We start from the raw sequence: 18,802 nt of genomic DNA, 5'->3' as shown, positions 1-18,802 counted from the left end.
CAAACATCAAACAAGAATCCGACAAAGACAGAAGCAGAAAACAGAGGGAGAAATAGGGACTCAAATCAGAGGGCAAAATAGGGGACAGGTGTGAAAGAGTAAATGAGGTCGTTAGGAGAAAGAGAAACAGCTGGGAGCAGGAACGGAACGATAGAGAGAGAGAGCGGGGGAGGGAGAGAGGGAGGAGGAGAGAGAGGAATAGAAAGAGGGAAAGAACCTAATAAGACCAGCAGAGGGAAGCACAGGGACAAGACATGAAGATCAAAGACAAAACATGACACATGGGTCCTCATATCCTCAAAAGGTTCTACAGCTACACCATCGAGAGCATCCTGACTGGTTGCATCACTGCCCATTATGGCAACTGCTCGGCCTCCGACCGCAAGGCGTGACTGACGTTCATTCAAGCTTCCTGCCATCCAGGACCTCTATACCAGGCGATGTCAGAGAAATGCCCTGAAAATTGTCAAAGACTCCAGCCACCGTGGTCATAGACTGTTGTCTTTGCTACTGCACGGCAAGCGGTACCGGAGCACCAAGTCTATGTTCAAGTACCGGTAAGTCCAAGTAAGTCTAGGTCTGTACTGTTACCCCCTGTATATAATCCCGCTATTGTTATTTTACTGCTGCTCTTTAATTACTTATTCCTTTATTTCTTATTCTTATTCATATTTTTTCAACTGCATTGTTGGTTAGGGGCTTGTAAGTAAGCATTTTACTGTAAGGTCTACCTACACCTGTTGTATTCGGCGCAGGTGACTAATACAATTTGATTTGATTTTAGGTGTAATTAACATTTCAAAGATGGAGAATATGCAAAAACATGGGAATCAGAGATGACATTATAATGCTAATCACTCCACAGGAAACTTTCTCTCATTTTCTCTCAATCCTCCTCAAAAACAGACACACATGCACAGGCGCGTACACACACATACACACACATACAGACACACACATACACACACATACAGACACACACACACACGATAATAGTATTTGTGCAAAACACAGGCTGTCAGAGTGTAATATTTGACCTTGGTTTCTTCTGCAATGAACTCTAATCATGTTAGCTTCATGACACAAACACACACACACACAAACACACAACAGGTAACCAGAGCACAGGACCTGATATGAACATTTTTCTGTATGGTTGTCTAACTTAGATCAATTATTCCTGACCTCCTCCCTCTCTCAGCTACATGGTTCAATAACAGTAAAACCAATGTGCTCTTTCATTTCAGTGTGTGTTTGCATTTGTGTGCGTGTTTGTATGCGTGTTCATGTGTGTGTACTGAGCATAGCTAACACACTAGTAACCTAACATAGCAGGTGTAAAAGAAGTGCCTCAGCGGATTGGGAGAAACCGGAAGATTTGGGTTTTCAACTTTCATCTCTTCTCTGCTTCTCCCCTGAAAACCAGCTGAGGGTGACACACTAGTAGCACACTAGAAGTGACTAGATATGGCTCTCTCTTAGCCGCGTCTGGGAATAGGAAGTAATCAATTGAATGATAAGTAATCAATCACCTCATATTGACTCTAGATTAGCACCTCATCGATCTACTCTTGTCTCTGACCAACAGTCTGAGATAAAAACCTATCATGAGGACATCTCCAGCCAACACACACGCACTCATACAGTACCAGTCAAAAGTTTGGACACACCTACTCAAGGAGGAGGAAGAAGAGGACGAGGAGGTGAAGAAGTAAGAGGAGGAGGTGAAGTAGGATGGTGGAGAAGGAGAGGACAGAGAAGAGGAAGAAGAAGGGGAGTCAGGAACACAATAACTGACGAAATCAGAGCGACTGTGCTTGACAAGAGGGAGGCTGGGCAACGGGTTCAATCAAATCTGAGTCGCTATACTGTTGCAGGTATCATCCGGATAATTTGAAATGAGAACCGGTACAGTACAGCACTGGTACAGTAATATGTACTGTACTTTCATAATGAGAAGGATCTATCACTAAAACCATTCAAATGTTTTTGCAGAATTGCAAGAAAACCAGTATCTGGTGGAAGAGGTCGACTGTTCACACCAGAGCATGAGACGCACATTGTAAATATGGTCATTGCAATAACAACATGAGACTCAGAGAACTGCAGGACCACATAATGGTAGATAACACCCTATTCCAAAACATCAACAGAGTGAGTTGCACTGCACTGTCTCGTCTACTGAAACGCAATAGAATTAGGATGAAGCGGCTGTACAGTCCCTTTCGAAAGAAACTCAGACCGTGTAAAACAACAGAGATATGAATATGTGCAGGTAGACTATACTATCCTATCATTGGTACTGGATCTGGAAGTGTATGGTGCTACATCATATTGACTGATCCCTGTCTTTTCCTACTGTGCTACATTGTCTTGTCTTGTCTCTTTCAGAGAGTCATGGAGCTAGAAGCAGATGCGGTGCATCATGAGCTAATATGTGTGGACGAGGCAGGTTTCAACCTTGCAAAAACAAGGAAATATCATCGGACACCGTGCCATCATCAACATCCCAGGACAACGTGGTGGTAACATAACAAAAAGTCAAAATGGCATCCTTCACCATCATGCAATCCTAAGTCCATACAACACTGCACACATTATCACATTTCTGGACACCCTCCACAACAGACTAATCCCTAATGACCAGGGGCCAGAGCAGCCCAGGTACGTTATCATCTGGGACAATGTTAGTTTCCACCGGGCTGCTGTGGTCCGCAATTGGTTCACAGGTCACCCACTTTTCATCGCACTCAATCTCCCCCATACTCTCCATTCTTGAATTCTTCTCTGCATGGCGTTGGAAGGTGTATGATAGCCAGCCCCACCAACGCATACCCCTTCTACAGGCAATGGAGGAGGCTTGTGGAGACATCGATCAGGGGTCATGCCAGGCCTGGATAAGGCACTCCAGGCGATACTTTCCACGCTGCCTAGCTCAAGACAACATCTCATGTGATGTGGATGAAGTCTCGTGGCCAGACCCACAAAGAAGGCGAGATGTTGCCTCATTTCCTTCTGTTCTTTTTTTTTTCAAGAACAAATGTTTTTGTTTTCTTCTACTGCGCTTTTGTTGTTTGAGGAGTGTTAGAACATTTTGAGAGAAAAACAACAACAAGCTAGAAGCAGATGCAGTGCATCATGAGCTAATATGTGTGGACGAGGCAGGTTTCAACCTTGCAAAAACAAGGGGCCCTTATTTGTATTGATAGTGTGTTATGTTTGGAATACACATCCATACTTTACACATTTGGATACCTGTGTGTATGTGTGTTTACTACATGTATGACACAACTTTATTGCAAACTGCCATGCCTTGCACACAGAAAAAGAAAAAGCCACAAGTGTTTTTAATTTATCTTCTTGAGAATACAGGGGGTGCTGTTTCGCATTAGCATAATTGCCTCTACAGATTAAACTGCCTCTTATTCAATTATTGCTGTTACTATATGCATATAACCATATACCATTGGATAGAAAACAAGCTATGGTTTCTAAAACCGTTCCAATTTTGTCTCTGAGTGAAACACAGGTCATTTCACAGCACTTTCCCTGAGCCAGAAGAAGATTGCAAGATGTGTATGCTCGCTTCAACGCTCTGCCTATATATGGTCATGCCACCTATGACCCGAAACACACTTCATTCTTCTTCCTCTGGGTGTCAGGAAGTTGTCAGAGGAGAGATTTTTTGTTTATCTTGTACTGACGTGAAATAAGACCTATTTCTTTAGCGTGACCGACAACTTCCGGTTTCTGAAACGCGCGTTTTAGAGCTGCCATTGTCTTTTGTTATGCTGACGTTACGGATGAAAACTATCTCCGTCTCGAAGTTTGTTTGATACATGTGACCATATCACCGTAATGTATGTTTTTTCAATATAGTTTAATCAGATTATTAGAATTTTTTCGGGAGTTTTGCCGTGTTCCGTTCTTTGAGTTTTTTAACTTTGGACAGGGACCGTGCCAGTCGACCAGTACCCAGGCTAAATGAAGAGGGGAAGTTGCCATTGTGAATGGATTGAACGACTCATCAGGACTAAGGACACCTTGATCAACATTCTGATGAAAGATCAGCAATAGTAAGAACCAATTTACGATGTTATTTCATATATCTGTCGTGCATGTGAACTGGTCGGGCGCGTCCAGCTGGTTCTGGCTGGCCTGGTTATGCTAATTTAGCGCTACATTTTGTTTTCGCTATAAAACATTTAAAAAATCTGAAATATTGTTTGGATTCACCAGATGTTGGGCTTTCAATGTCTGTACGCTGTGTATTTTTTCTGAAATGTTTTAAGACAAGTAATTAGTTATATAACGTTGGTCTCTGTAATTGTTCTAGCTGCATCAGCACTATATCAGATTGCAGCTGCAATGTAGAACTGTGATTTATACCTGAAAAATGCACATTTAAAAAAAAAAAACTATGCTATACCATAAATATGTTATCAGACTGTCATCTTATGAATTTGTTTGTTGGTTAGTGGCTATCAATATCTTAGTTTAGCCGAATTGGTGATAGCACCTGATGGAGTAAGAAACTGTTGGAGTAAGAAAATGGTGTCTTTTGCTAACGTGTTTAGCTAATAGATTTACATATTGTGTCTTCCCTGTAAAACATTTAAAAAATCTGAAATGGTGGTTTTATTCACAAGATCTGTGTCTTTCATTGGGTGTCTTGGACTTGTGATTTAATGATATTTAGATGCTACTATTTAATTGTGACGCTATGCTAGCGATGCTAATCAGTGTGTGGGGGGGGGGGGGGGGGGGTGCTCCCGGATCCGGGTTAGGTACTCTGTAGAGGTTTTAAACTATCACTGCGTAGTTGGTGCTTCGTGTGCTTATTCAAATGATGGTTAGTGTGTGCTGTATTGATGAAAAAAATATTATTTAGTCCAGGCTATTATTGACTCCGAAGTCAAAACATTTTTATTTATTTTTTTTGGGGGGGGGGGGGGCATGTCATGTGCAGTTGTAAATCAAACAAATGCACGTGTAAACACCAACGTTTTTTCAATTTCAACTTATTTTAGAAGAAATAGTGAATCGTGCAAAGGTGCCACTGTCAATATATTTGGCCGCATCTGTATGTGCCGTGGTGTGTGTGGTGTGTGGTGTGTGGTGTGTGGCGTGGGTGGTGAGTGTAGTGTGTGTGGTGAGTGTGGTGAGTGTGGTGAGTGTGGTGTGTGTGGTGTATGTGGTGAGTGTGGTGTGTGGCGTGGGTGGTGAGTGTGGTGTGTGTGGTGAGTGTGGTATGTGTGGTGTGTGGCGTGTGTGGCGTGTCTGGTGTCTTGCGTTTGTGGTGAGTGTGGTGTGTGGCGTGGGTGGCATGTGGTGTGAGTGGCGTGTGTGGCATGTGTGGTGTGTCTGGTGTCTTGCGTGGGTGGTGTGTGTGGTGTGTGTGGCGTGGGTGGTGTGAGTGGCGTGTGTGGCATGTCTAATGTGTGGCGTGGGTGGAGTGTGTGGTGTGTGTGGCGTGGGTGGTGTGAATGGTGTGTGTGGCGTGTGTGTGGTGTGTGATCTGCTTTGAGAGTGTCAGAGCGTTGTTTGAAGCTTCCTGGCTGTCAACCCACTGGCAGAGACAGGATAGGGGAGTATCAAAGGTCCATACATCTAACGTGGGCGCACGTGTGTGTGTGTGTGTTGCACCCATCCCTATCTAATGTCATAGATAAAAGACAGAGGAAGAGAAACAGTCATATCTGCACCAGAAGGGTTACAATTACACGTGCTATTGAAGGCACCCTCTCATATTACAAGCATCATAGTATCCACCATTTAATCAAATTATAGTCAATACTAGATTGACCAGAGCCCTCCTCAGTTAAACAGCCCCCCAGGTTTCCAGTCAAAAACACCATTGTGCTTCTACCTCAGAGAGATGAATAGCATGTATACATTTATGATGCACAATTGATTTTCTATTTGGGTGTCTGAGGATGAAAAGTGTTGTTGCCAAATTCTCCCGAAAAACCTGGATCCAGAGTTTGATTGAACAGGGTGATAGATATGTTATTGGAACATAAAGACATCCATGAAAGCAGCAGTCATCACACATTACTGACTGTAAAGTATGACACGGTCTTATTGGAATCTTTAACTACCACAACCTCACCCTTCAACCACATCTAAATGTATGGTCTGTCTGTATGGTCATGTGTAAAGTGCAGTAATGCAATGTATAAAAAAGCAATGTATATAGTTGAAACGCTATATACGTTCTGTAACGTCAAACACACGCACTGTACACACGCACACAAACATTGTAATATTGTATTTTGTACATTTGTAATAATAGAGTAATAACTTAACAATATATTGAATGATGTATTGCTTTATGTATGACGGAGGCTGCTGTTTTGTTGTGATGTAATTGTTTTATTCCTGTTTGAACCCCAAGGAAGAGTAACTGCTCGTTTCATGGCATGCAGAGAGAGGGGGAGGAGAATGCAGCAGTTGTAGATGACACAGAGAGAACAAAGGTCAGTGACCAATCACATCACAGTTTAGGAGGTGAGTGACCAATGGGAGAGCAGGGATGATTGGAGTTGATTTATGTTCCTGACATCACTAATCAGATTACCCAGCATCCCTAGCGCTACCATTACTGTGATGCATGGGCCTGGCTGGTTGTGTGTGTGTGTGTGTGTGTGTGTGTGTGTGTGTGTGTGTGTGTGTGTGTGTGTGTGTGTGTGTGTGTGTGTGTGTGTGTGTGTGTGTGTGTGTGTGTGTGTATTGATCAATCAGACCAAACGGTTACACACTTTCCACATCAAAGCACACACATCACTTAGACAAAGTGTGACCTTCTACACTTGTTTGCCTGATTCAGACTAATTGATTACCTTTATGTTCTTCTCACTCAAACCAATCAGTTGTTACATCCTGTCTTCAACGACAAATAGAGGACAGGCATCTAATTGTGTGTTTGTGTGTGTATGTGGGTGTGTGTGTGTGTGCGTGTGTGTGTGTGCGTGTGTGTGTGTGTGTGTGTGTGTGTGTGTGTGTGTGTGTGTGTGTGTGTGTGTGTGTGTGTGTGTGTGTGTGTGTGTGTGTGTGTGTGTGTGTGTGTGTGTGTGTGTCATCGCTCAGAACCCTCTCTCCTTGCCTGTCACACTCAGTAATGGGATCACTGGAAAATATGTCCTGGATCTTCCACAGCCTGTGAGATACTCATAATTACACACACACACACACACACACACACACACACACACACACACACACACACACACACACACACACACACACACACACACACACACACACTATGACAGAGAGGGTAATCTCAGCAGGCCTATTAGTTAACAGCACTCTCTATCACTGTGGCATGTTATTATCTAGCCAGGGCCATGTTACATCACTCACCCCCTCCCTCCCTCCCTCTCTCACACACACACACACACACACACACACACACACACACACACACACACACACACACACACACACACACACACACACACACACACACACACACACACACACACACACACAGAGCAGCCTGATCACTAGAAATAGACTTCGACACACACACACACACACACACACACACAAACACACACACACACACAGAGAGAGAGCAGCCTGATCACTAGAAATAGACTTCGACACACACACACACACACACACACACACACACACACACACACACACACACACACACACACACACATACACACACACACACACACACACACACACACACACACACACACACACACACACACACACACAGAGAGAGAGCAGCCTGATCACTAGAAATAGACTTCGATTTCGGACGTTTGAAAAGGTCCTGAGGACGTCAATATATCTTACTCAGCACACACACACAAAAAAAGATTTCCCAGCACGGGACGAGAACCCGATGTCGAAGTGTGCTGCTCAGACCACTACGCTACGGCAGTTCACAATGCTCTAGCAAGCCGTGAGAATTCGGAGGATACTGATGCTACCTGATGGTAATAGCGAATCGTTTTTAGGTTGTGTTTACATATAACCCTCTTTAAAATAACTGTTCTCTGTCCTCTTTAAAGTGAAATCTAGGGTAAAAAAAATGGTTGTATTCACACTGCCTTTGAATGAGGACTCAACTCTTTTGCCAGTTCACTTCACCTATTTTGTGGTCCGAACTCTCTTTGCATTCGCATTGCTATCTTTAGAAAGGAACCAAGATCTTTCCATCAGATATATCAGATATAGCTCGATATACCTATTTACATATTTGGAAGCTAATAGATTGCATTTAGTTAAAAGATGAGACATCATAATTATAATCAGAAGATAATATTACCATGTAAATATTATGGCAAAAGAATAATAGCAGAAGAATACTGCCCCTTCAAGAGCTAGAATTGATTTTGCTGTTAGTGCTACCCTAAATCATAACCCTAACCTTAACCCCTACCCTAACCATAACCCTTACCTTACCTTAACCCTTACCTTAACCATTTTAAAAGTCAGCTTCAATGGGGTAACATCAGAGTTGGGAAGTCCTAAGGATTCCGGATAGCAAGGGCCTGGATTTTGTACCCTATGTCGTGATTCACACCAAATATGCCTTCTCAAACTATTCAAACCCCACAATCGAATAAACAGCTTATGAAGCTATCTTAGTCTAAAGATCACATATTGCAAACAAATAATCGGAACATTGTGTCAGTACAAAACTGAACATTGTGTCAGTACAATTTCTGTGCATCCTTGACAATCGTTAATCAATATCCAACAACAGCACACCTTTTTTCCACGAACCTGCACATCATCATCATCATCTCTCATTGGTGGCACCAATGTGAGGGTTTATGGGAGAGGAAACGGTGTTACAGTAGTCAGCAGTGTGTACAGTAGTGTGGTGCGGGAATATTAAAAAGCGAACCTGGGGAGTTTGGTGCTCACATTGCCCTAAAAAAGGGAACCGGACTGCGGGATTCAACCAAACCGAACTCAGACCACCTCTCAAGATGGTCTCAGTTTGGTTCACTTCAGGGTCTCTTTTGAGGGGTCTGAGTTCCTTTGGAGTATTCACATTGCACACAAAAAATAACCGAACCGTACTGTTCACAAAAATTGGCTGAAAGGGACCAAGTGTGAAAACCCCCTTTTGTTTTAAGCCTTCACCAAATCAAAGCCCTAACCTTAACCACTCGGAATTAATGCCTAAACTGTTAAACTTTGAGTTGTTTCTGTTTTAACCCTGTAACCACATGTAATTAACCCTGTAACGTGTAATTAATGTGTCAAAAATACATAATCATCCATAATACGTTTAAAACAAATTAAAACAAGATTCCTTTAACAACTTAAAGTGTGTGTACCATGTGTGTACTGTGTGTGTTACCTTGTTGTTCCGGTGTAGACTCTGTGTGACATTGGAACACATCTCAATGAGCCTGGTGAGATCTGTGCGAGATGCTGTTACCTCAGCTGAGGAGGAATAGAACAAAGCAAAGACCAGCAGCACACACACACACACACACACACACACACACACACACACACACACACACACACACACACACACACACACACACACACACACACACACACACACACACACACACTGAAGTGTCAGAGAGTAGGTACTGTGTGTGTGTGTGTGTGTGTGTGTGAGAGAGTACACAGTGGCAGAATACCTGACCCAAACTTATGTACAGACTCAGTGAGCATAGCCTTGCTATTGAGAAAGCTCCTAGCTCTCAAGAGAAGACAGGCTATGTGCACACTGCCCTCAAAATGAGGTGGAAACTGAGCTGCACTTCCTAACCTCCTGTCACAACTTCCGCCGAAGTCGGCTCCTCTCCTTGGCGGCGTTCGGCGGTCGACTTCACCGGCTTTCTAGCCATCGCCGCTCCATTTTTCATTTATCCATTTGTTTTGTCTTGTTCCCTGCACACCTGGTTTTCATTCCCCAATCACACTACGTGTATTTTTCCCTCTGTTCCCCCTCATGTCTTTGTGTGAGATTGTTTTGTGTTACGTGTCTATTTTGACGTGCTATACTGGTATGCGTTTAGTTACGTGTTTTATTTCACGAGGTATGGTTATTTGTTCGTACATAATTATTGTGACTGTTTGCGCGTTTTGCACTTTTGCCAGTTGGCTGGAGGTTTCGACTCAGTGGCGTCCGTCTGTTGGTTTCTCCTGCCTAATAAAGTGTGCGCCTGTTCACAACGCTCTGCTCTCCTGCACCTGACTCCGCTCCCAGTACGCACGCCATTGACACCTCCTGCCAAATGTATGACCATATTAGAGACACATATTTCCCTCAGAGTACACTATCCACAATGTTTTTTTAAACAAACCCAATTTTAAACCCCCACATCTACTGGGTGAAATACCACAGTGTACAATCACAGCAGCAAGATTTGTGACCTGTTGCCACAAGAAAAGGGCAACCAGTGAAGAACAAACACCATTTGATATTTGATTAGTGACTTTTAGGGCATTTAACAAACATGATGCTGTTGTTCATTTTGCTGGTGTCTACCCTTGGCTTTTACAATGTTGGCGATACATTTAGAGCCCGTTGCACTGTGAATGAGGAAATATATGATTGTTTCTCCCTGAGTATTGTGAGAAACCCCACGCTTGCTCCGGAAATGCACACAAGAACTATGCACATTTCTCCCGAACAATATGGGAGAAATCGGACTCTTGCGCTTACATGTCAGGACTGTTCTCTTGGTACTTAACCATGTCTCTGGACTTTACACATCTCCTGAAATATGTGGCGTTAAAGACTCTGGTGACTATGGATTCTCCTTCAAGTGCTGTCTGTAACTCCAAATGTTGTAACCCTCGATCTAGACTTGCCATTATCTTGCTGCTTCTTTTGTCTGGAAATGTCCAGTCTAATCCAGGTCCTGACATTCTTACCCCTGCCCAATTAAGTAGTCAGAGTGGCCTGAAGTTTTTGTATATGAATGTAAGAAGTCTTCTGCCGAAGCTTGATTTTGTGAATATATGGATAAAAACTGCCGACCCGGATGTATTTATGCTTTCTGAAACCTGTCTTAAAAAATCTATTACAGACAAAAATATTGGCATAAATGGTTACAATGTTTTTCGTACAGATCGTAAATCTAAGGGTGGTGGTGTTGCTGTATATGTAAAAGACAAGTTCTCGGTGGTCGTTCCTGACTTCTGTTACTAAACCTAAGCAATTTGAATATCTGTCTTTGAACCTAAACCTTGGCTCATCTTTAAATATTGTTGTATCTTGTTGTTATAGACTTCCATCTGCTACTGTTGGCTCTCTGGATTGTATTTTCAAATTGTTATCCCAGAATGTCAATTCTGAGTTTGTCCTGATGGATGACCTGAATCAGGACTGGCTAACATCTAGCTCTGATGAACTTAAAATTCTGTGCAATACCTATAATCTCACTCAGATTGTCAACAGTGTAACTAGGTTGAATATAAAATATCCTCTGAAATCCTCTTTGATTGATTTGATCTTAACCAATACTCCTCATCGTTTTAATGCTTCTGGTATGACATAAGTGATCACTGTGCTATTGCCTGTGTGAGAGATGGTGCAATTCCTAAAAAATCTCCATGTGTTATTACGAAAAGAAACTGGAAGCGGTTTGATATTCAAGGTGTTTTACATTATGTATCTAGCATTGAATGGAATAGAATGGAATTAATCCTTGATGTTGAACTAGCCTTTTCTTCCTTCCACAACGCATTCCAGGATGTATGCAATAGGCATGCCCCTTTTTAAAAATTCAGGATTAAGGGCAGAGAGAACCCTTGGTTTACTAAGGAACTTACAAATATCATAAGGGAACAAAATGCTATGTGGGCTAAAGCAAGAGGGACTGGTTTGGCAGATGATTGGATGGCTTTTAAATGCTTCGAAATATGGGTGTGGCTATGATCCGTAAATTGAAAGCAGACCACTACCTGAAATCTACTCCACAACATTTAAATAATCCATCCAAATTTTGGCAAGTAGTGAAAGGTTTGGAGTGCAGAAAAGATACACAGCTTCCTAAACAATTGTTGGTCGACACACAGATTGTAACTGAGAGAAGCTGCATTCTGAAAGCCTTAAACCAGCATTTTTAGATGCAGGCAGTTTATTTGAAAAGGTCAAAGGTATAATTGAGCCCCCTATAAATTTACCTGACACCCCTGTGCACTCCTTCACCAGGTTCTCCTTTTCATCCTTCTCTGTTTCATAAGTGTGTAAAGCCCTGAAATAAATAGATTTTAAAAAATCCCCTGGCCCTGATGAACTAGACCCCCGCCTCCTTACCTAGCCGCAGACATCATTGCTCCCGCTTAACATGTATTTTTAACCTTACGCTTGATGTTAAGGAAATCCCCAAGTTATGGAAATCTGCTTTTGTACTGCCTCTCCTGAAAGGTGGAGATCCTTCGCTACTTGACAACTATCGACCCATATCAAAATTGTCTGTACTGTCAAAGGTACTGGAGTCCTTAGGTAGTAGGCAGCTAAAGACCTACTTCCAAGAAAACAACATCTTAAATGGAATGCAATCAGGTTTTAGGTCTGGCCACAGCACTGTTTCAGCAACATTGAAGGTTTTAAATGACATCCGCTGTGCTCTTGATAAGTTACATTGTGTGTCTGTTTTTATTGATTTGTCGAAGGCTTTTGACACCATGGACCATGTTGTGTTAGTGCAAAGGTTAAAATGTTGTGGAATTACTGGTCATGCTCTAGATTGGTTTATAAATTACCTATAAAATCGTACACAATGTGTAATGGCGGACGGTTGTAAATCTGAGTTCATAGAGGTGTGCTCAGGTGTTCCGCAAGGTTCTATTTTGGGCCTACTGTTGTTCATTTTGTATATCAACAATATTGGGGATCTTCTTGAAACAGCGGATGTTCATTTTTATGCAGATGATACTGTTCTTTATTCAAGTGGTAGTAGTTTATCTTTAGCTTTTGAAAATGTCCAAAGAGCATTTAACATCATACAACAGAATCTGTATGATTTAAAGCTGATTTTAAATTCGGGTAAAACAAAATGCATGGTATTTTCAAATACCAGGCATGTTACAAATCATGTCATTGCTACATTGGCTGGACATACTATAGAGCAAGTTAAAGTGTACAAATATTTGGGTGTGTGGGTTGATGATAAGCTGAGCTTCACTGTGCATGTAGAGAACTTGATAATGAAGCTCAAGCTGACAATAGGATTTTATTACCAGCATAAGGCTTGTTTTTCTTTTGAGGCCAGGAAGGAGCTGGTACGATGTACATTACTGTCGGTTTTAGATTTTAGTGATGCTATATATATGCAGGCCTCAGCCACTACCCTGAGAGCACTTGATTCAGTGTATCATGCAGCCCTCAGGTTCATTACAAATCAGAAACGTCTAACACATCATTGTGATCTCTACAGTGCTGTTGGCTGGTCGTCATTGACCTTGCGTAGGCTTAAACACTGGTATACACTGATTTATAAGGCCATATTGGGTAAAATGCCATTTTATCTCTGTTCTTTTTTAGTCAGGTCAGTAAATACATATAAATTACGGTCCCATTCTGATTTACTTCTAACAGTACCAAAAATTAGACCAGGTCATGGTAGAAATAGTTTTAGTTACTTAGCACCGTGGTCCTGGAATTCTCTCCTGAACATTTTAAAATGTGATGATCTAGTTTCGTTGGTGGAGTTTACACACTTGATCGATGTATATATCATAGAATAGTGTAATTGTTTTTAGACCAGCTGTTTTTAGTCAAGATGTTTGTGTTTTTAAATGTAATATGTAATTGTTGTACTGTATGTGTGTTTATAGTTTTGTTTAATGTTGTGTTAGTGTACGTAAGTTGTTTTGTCTGAAACGTTGTTCCCCCTGCTGCTATTGGACCAGGTCTCTCTTGGAAAAGAGATATTATCTGAATGAGAAAAAACCTGTATAAATAAAGGTAAAGAAATAAAATAAAAAATTGTAAATACAACTGATATTTATGTTTATTTATTTTCCCTTTTGCACTTTAACTATTTGCAAATCATTACAACACTTTATATAGACATAATATGACATTTGAAATGGCTTAATTCATTTGGAACTTGTGTGAGTGTAATGTTTACTGTTCATTTGTATTGTTCATTTCACTTTTGTTTATTATCAACTTCACTTTCTTTGGCAATGTTAGCATACGCTCCCCATGCCAATAAAGCCCTTAAATTGAATTGAATTGAGAGAGGGGGAGAGAGAGGGAAAGGGAGAGGGGGAAAGTGAGAGATGGCGGGGGGGTTAGAGAGAGACAAAGGGAGAGAGATGAAAGACAGAGAAATGTGACACGTGTATTTCATCTGATATCTTATCTAATTACCAATCAGATCTACTGTTGAAACACTCAGTCTTACTTGAAGACTTCCAATTCCAAGCTGTGCCTGTTACCATTTCATTCTCCCCTGGCCTCCTCTCATAGCCACCAGGACCCAGCAAGGGGTGTGTCTAGGGTAGCGAAAGCAGGCCCAACACTTTACAGTCCCACAACATCGACTACAGTCTGAGGGAGATCACATCAACACACAGCGTTTAGCCTGGCTGATCTCTCTATCCACTCTCAGCAGCTTATCTGATCTCTCATTGTGTCTAAAGAGAACTACTGATCTATAGATAGTCATTATGAAAACATGATCATGGTTTAATAAGCTACCTTGAAAACCCTTCAGAAGGTCCCTTGGATCATGGATTGTGTGGTTTTGACATCAATACATCAAATGTAAAGATAACTCCAGTTCAATTAGAGTCCTCATCACTGCTCTGCACAGGAGCTTTCATCACTGTGACCTCCTCACAGGAGCTTTCATCTTATGCTAATCATACACTCATTAATTCAGGATCAAAGAGCCCTGATTCGCTGGAGGTTCGGGGAGATGATTTAGTATGAGACATACTGGACATGGTCTAGGCCTACAACCTACACTGACACACACACACACACACACACACACACACACACACACACACACACACACACACACACACACACACACACACACACACACACACACACACACACACACACACACACACACACACACACACACTCCACCATAGACATATTTTAGAAATGTGTGGCTTGCATCCTGTGATGACTTCAACCCTGAGCGACACACATACACACACACACACGTGTACACACACACATCCTCCTCCCGCTCCCCAGTGTATTAAGGAACCCTCTGTCCTTCACAGTATATTCTAGTTCAGGAGGAAAGGGAGAAGAAAGCAGGACAAAGTTCATTACAACCACTGGAAACGGGGAGAAAGGGGAGAGAGAGAGAGGGCGAAGTGAGAGAGAGATAGAGAGAGGGAAAAGTGAGAGAGACAGAGAGACAGAAAGAAAGAGAGACAGAGGAGAGAGAGAGAGAGAGACGAGAGAAGTGGAGAGAGAAAGAGAGAAGGAGAGAGAACAGAGACAGAGCGAGACGAAGGGGCGAGCTGTTCAGAGCGTGGCGAATGGTTCCCTCTCACACATCTGGCCTGGAGACACAGTGCTCTCTGTCTGTCTGTGTGTGTCTGACTGTGGAAAGGCCATTCCACGTTCCGGATAATTCAACACACAGATGGACTCTCTCCCAGCTCTGCCTGTCTGTGATTGGACAGATTCAGGGACGCATTGGGCTATATCCCTCTCTGTCATTGGCTGTTTAACGTCAAACTCCTCACTTCCTGCTGTTGACTTCACAATTGATTCAAAGAGTTCCAAGTGGCCAATACTTCCGGGAAAACTTCACGAAGCAGAGTCAACAGACCAAATCGGGGTTTGTGGTTTGGGAAGTCAATGGGAGAACTAAAATATTATTCCTAAATTGTACATTTTCTCAAACTCTTAAGGTATAACCTAGATTTGAGTTAATGTCTTAAGTTGCTAAACACGCCATGACTACAATCTTGTGACAAACTGACACGTTTTCAAATGTTTCGTCAAAAACGTTATATTGAAGGAGTGCCTTTGATTTGACGGCCTGCACATGCACAGTTCGGAGTGAGACAATCGTTAGACGCGTGTTTCTGAGCATGAGTTTACCTAGCTATATTCACCATAAATCAAATCAAATTCAAATCAAATCAAATTGTATTGGTCACATACACATATTTAGCAGATGCTATTGTGGGTGTAGCGAAAGGATTGTGTTCCGAGCTCCAACAGTGCAGTAATATCTAACAAATCACAACAATACACACAAATCTAAAAGTAAAATAATGGAATTAAGAAATATATAAATATTATAACGAGCAATGTCGGAGTGGCATTGACTAAAATACAGTAGAATAGAATACAGCATATACATATGAAATTAGTAAAGCAGTATGTAAACATTATTAAAGTGACTAGTGTTCCATTATTAAAGTGACCGGTGATTCCATGTCTATGTATATACGGCAGCAGCCTCTAAGGTGCAGGGTTGAGTAACCGGGTGGTAGCCGGCTAGTGATGGCTATTTAACAGTCTGATGGCCTTGAGATAGAAGCTGTTTTTCAGTCTCTCCATCCCAGCTTTGATGCACCTGTACTGACCTCACCTTCTGAATGATAGTGGGGGGAACAGGCTGTGGCTCGGGTGGTTGATGTCCTTGATGATCTTTTTGGCCTTCCTGTGACATCGGGTGCTGTAGGTGTCCTGGAGGGCAGTGTACCCCCCGGATATGCGTTGGGCAGACCGCACTACCCTCTGGAGAGCCCTGCTGTTGCGTGAGGTGCAGTTGCCGTGCCAGTCAGTGATACAGCCGACAGGATGCTCTCAATTGTGCATCTGTAAAGGTTTGTGAGGGTCTTAGGGGCCAAGCTGCTGTGCCTTTTTCACCACACAGTCTGTGTGGGTGGACTATTTCAGATCGTCAGTGATGTGTACGCCGAGGAACTTGAAACGTTCCACCTTCTCCACTGCGGTCCCGTCAATAGGGGCGTGGATAGGGGCATGCTCCCTCTGCTTTTTCCTGAAGTCCACGATCAGCTCCTTCGTTTTTGTAACGGTTTTCCTCCTCCTCTTCATCCGAAGAGGAGGAGTAGTGATCAGACCAAAATGCAGCGGGTTTTGAAAACATAATGAATTTATTAACTGCCGAAAACGAACACGAAAACAAACACTTGGAATGACTACAAAATAACAAAACGGACGTAGACTGACCTAAAACATGAGAACTTACATATAACACGAAGAACGCAGGAACAGGTACAGACTATAACAAACGACCGAACAAACGCTACAGTCCCGTGTGGTACGAACGAACATACAGACACAGAAGACTACCACCCACAAACAAACAGTGTGAACACCCTACCTTTATATGGTTCCCAATCAGAGGAAACGTCAAACACCTGTCTCTGATTGAGAACCATATAAGGCTAATACCAATGACCTAAACATAGAAACACAAAACATAGAATGCCCACCCCAACTCACGCCCTGACCAACTAAACACATACAAAAATAACAGACAACAGGTCAGGAACGTGACAGTTTTGTTGATGTTGAGGGAGAGGTTATTTTCCTGGCACCACTCCTCCAGGGACCTCCTCCCTGTAGGCAGTGCCATCATTGTTGGTAATCATGGTTGTGTCATCTGCAAACTTGATGATTGAGTTGGAAGCGTGTGTGGCAACGCAGTCATGGGTGAACAGAGAGTACAGGAGTGGGGTGAGCATGCACCCTTGTGGGGCCCCTGTGTTGAGGATCAGTGAAGTGGAGGTGTTGTTTCCTACCTTCACCACCTGGGGGTGGCCCGTCAGGAAGTCCAGGACCCAGTTGCACACGGCGGGGTTCAGATCCAAGGCCCCGAGCTTGATGATGAGCTTGGAGGGTACTATGGTGTTGAAGGCTGAGCTGTAGTCAATGAACAGCATTCTTACATAAGTATTCCTCTTGTCCAGATGGGATAGAGCAGTGTGCAGTGCAATGGCAATGGTAAATTGAAGTGGGTCTAGCGTGTCAGGTAAGGTAGAGGTGATATGATCCTTAACTAGTCTCCCAAAGCACTTCATGATGACCGAAGTTAGTGCTACGGAACAATAGTCATTTAGTTCAGTTACCTTTATTTTCTTGGATACAGGAACAATGGTGGAAGCATGTGGGGACAGCAGACTGGGATAGGGAGATATTGAATATGTCTGTAATATATGTCTGTAAACACTCCAGCCAGCTGGTCTGCGCATGCTCTGAGGACACGGCTAGGATTGCTATGTGGGCCGGCAGCCTTGCGAGGGTTAACACTCTTAAATGTGTTACTCACGTCGGCCACGGAGAACGAGAGCCCACAGTGCTTGGAAGCGGGCCGCTTCGATGGCACTGTGTTATCCTCAAAGCAGACAAAGAAGGTGTTTAGCTTGTCCGGGAGCAAGACATCGGCGTCCGCGATGTGGCTGGTTCTCCCTTTGTAATCCGTGATTGTCTTTAGACTCTGCCACATACGTCTCGTGTCTGAGCCGTTCAATTGCGACTCCACTTTGTCTCTGTACTTACGTTTTGCATGTTTGATTGCCTTTCGGAGGGAATAACTACACTGTTTGTATTCGACCATATTCCCAGTCACCTTGCCATGGTTAAATGCGGTGGTTCACGCTTTTTTCAGCAAATGCTGCCATCTATCCACGGTTTCTGGTTTGGGTAGGTTTAAATAGTCACAGTGGGAACAACATCCCTTACACACTTCCTGATGAACTCAGTCACCATGTCCGTGTATACTTCAATGTTATTCTCCGAGGATACCCGGAACACGTCTCAGTCTGCGTTATCAAAATAATCTTGAAGCATGGAATCCGATTGATCAGACCAGTGTTGAATAGACCATAGCACGGG

Source organism: Salvelinus fontinalis, chromosome 4, assembly GCF_029448725.1.
Source record: "Salvelinus fontinalis isolate EN_2023a chromosome 4, ASM2944872v1, whole genome shotgun sequence".
Classification (NCBI taxonomy): Eukaryota; Metazoa; Chordata; class Actinopteri; order Salmoniformes; family Salmonidae; genus Salvelinus; species Salvelinus fontinalis.
The sequence above is the reverse complement of the archived record's forward strand: the minus strand, read 5'-3'. Positions refer to the sequence as shown.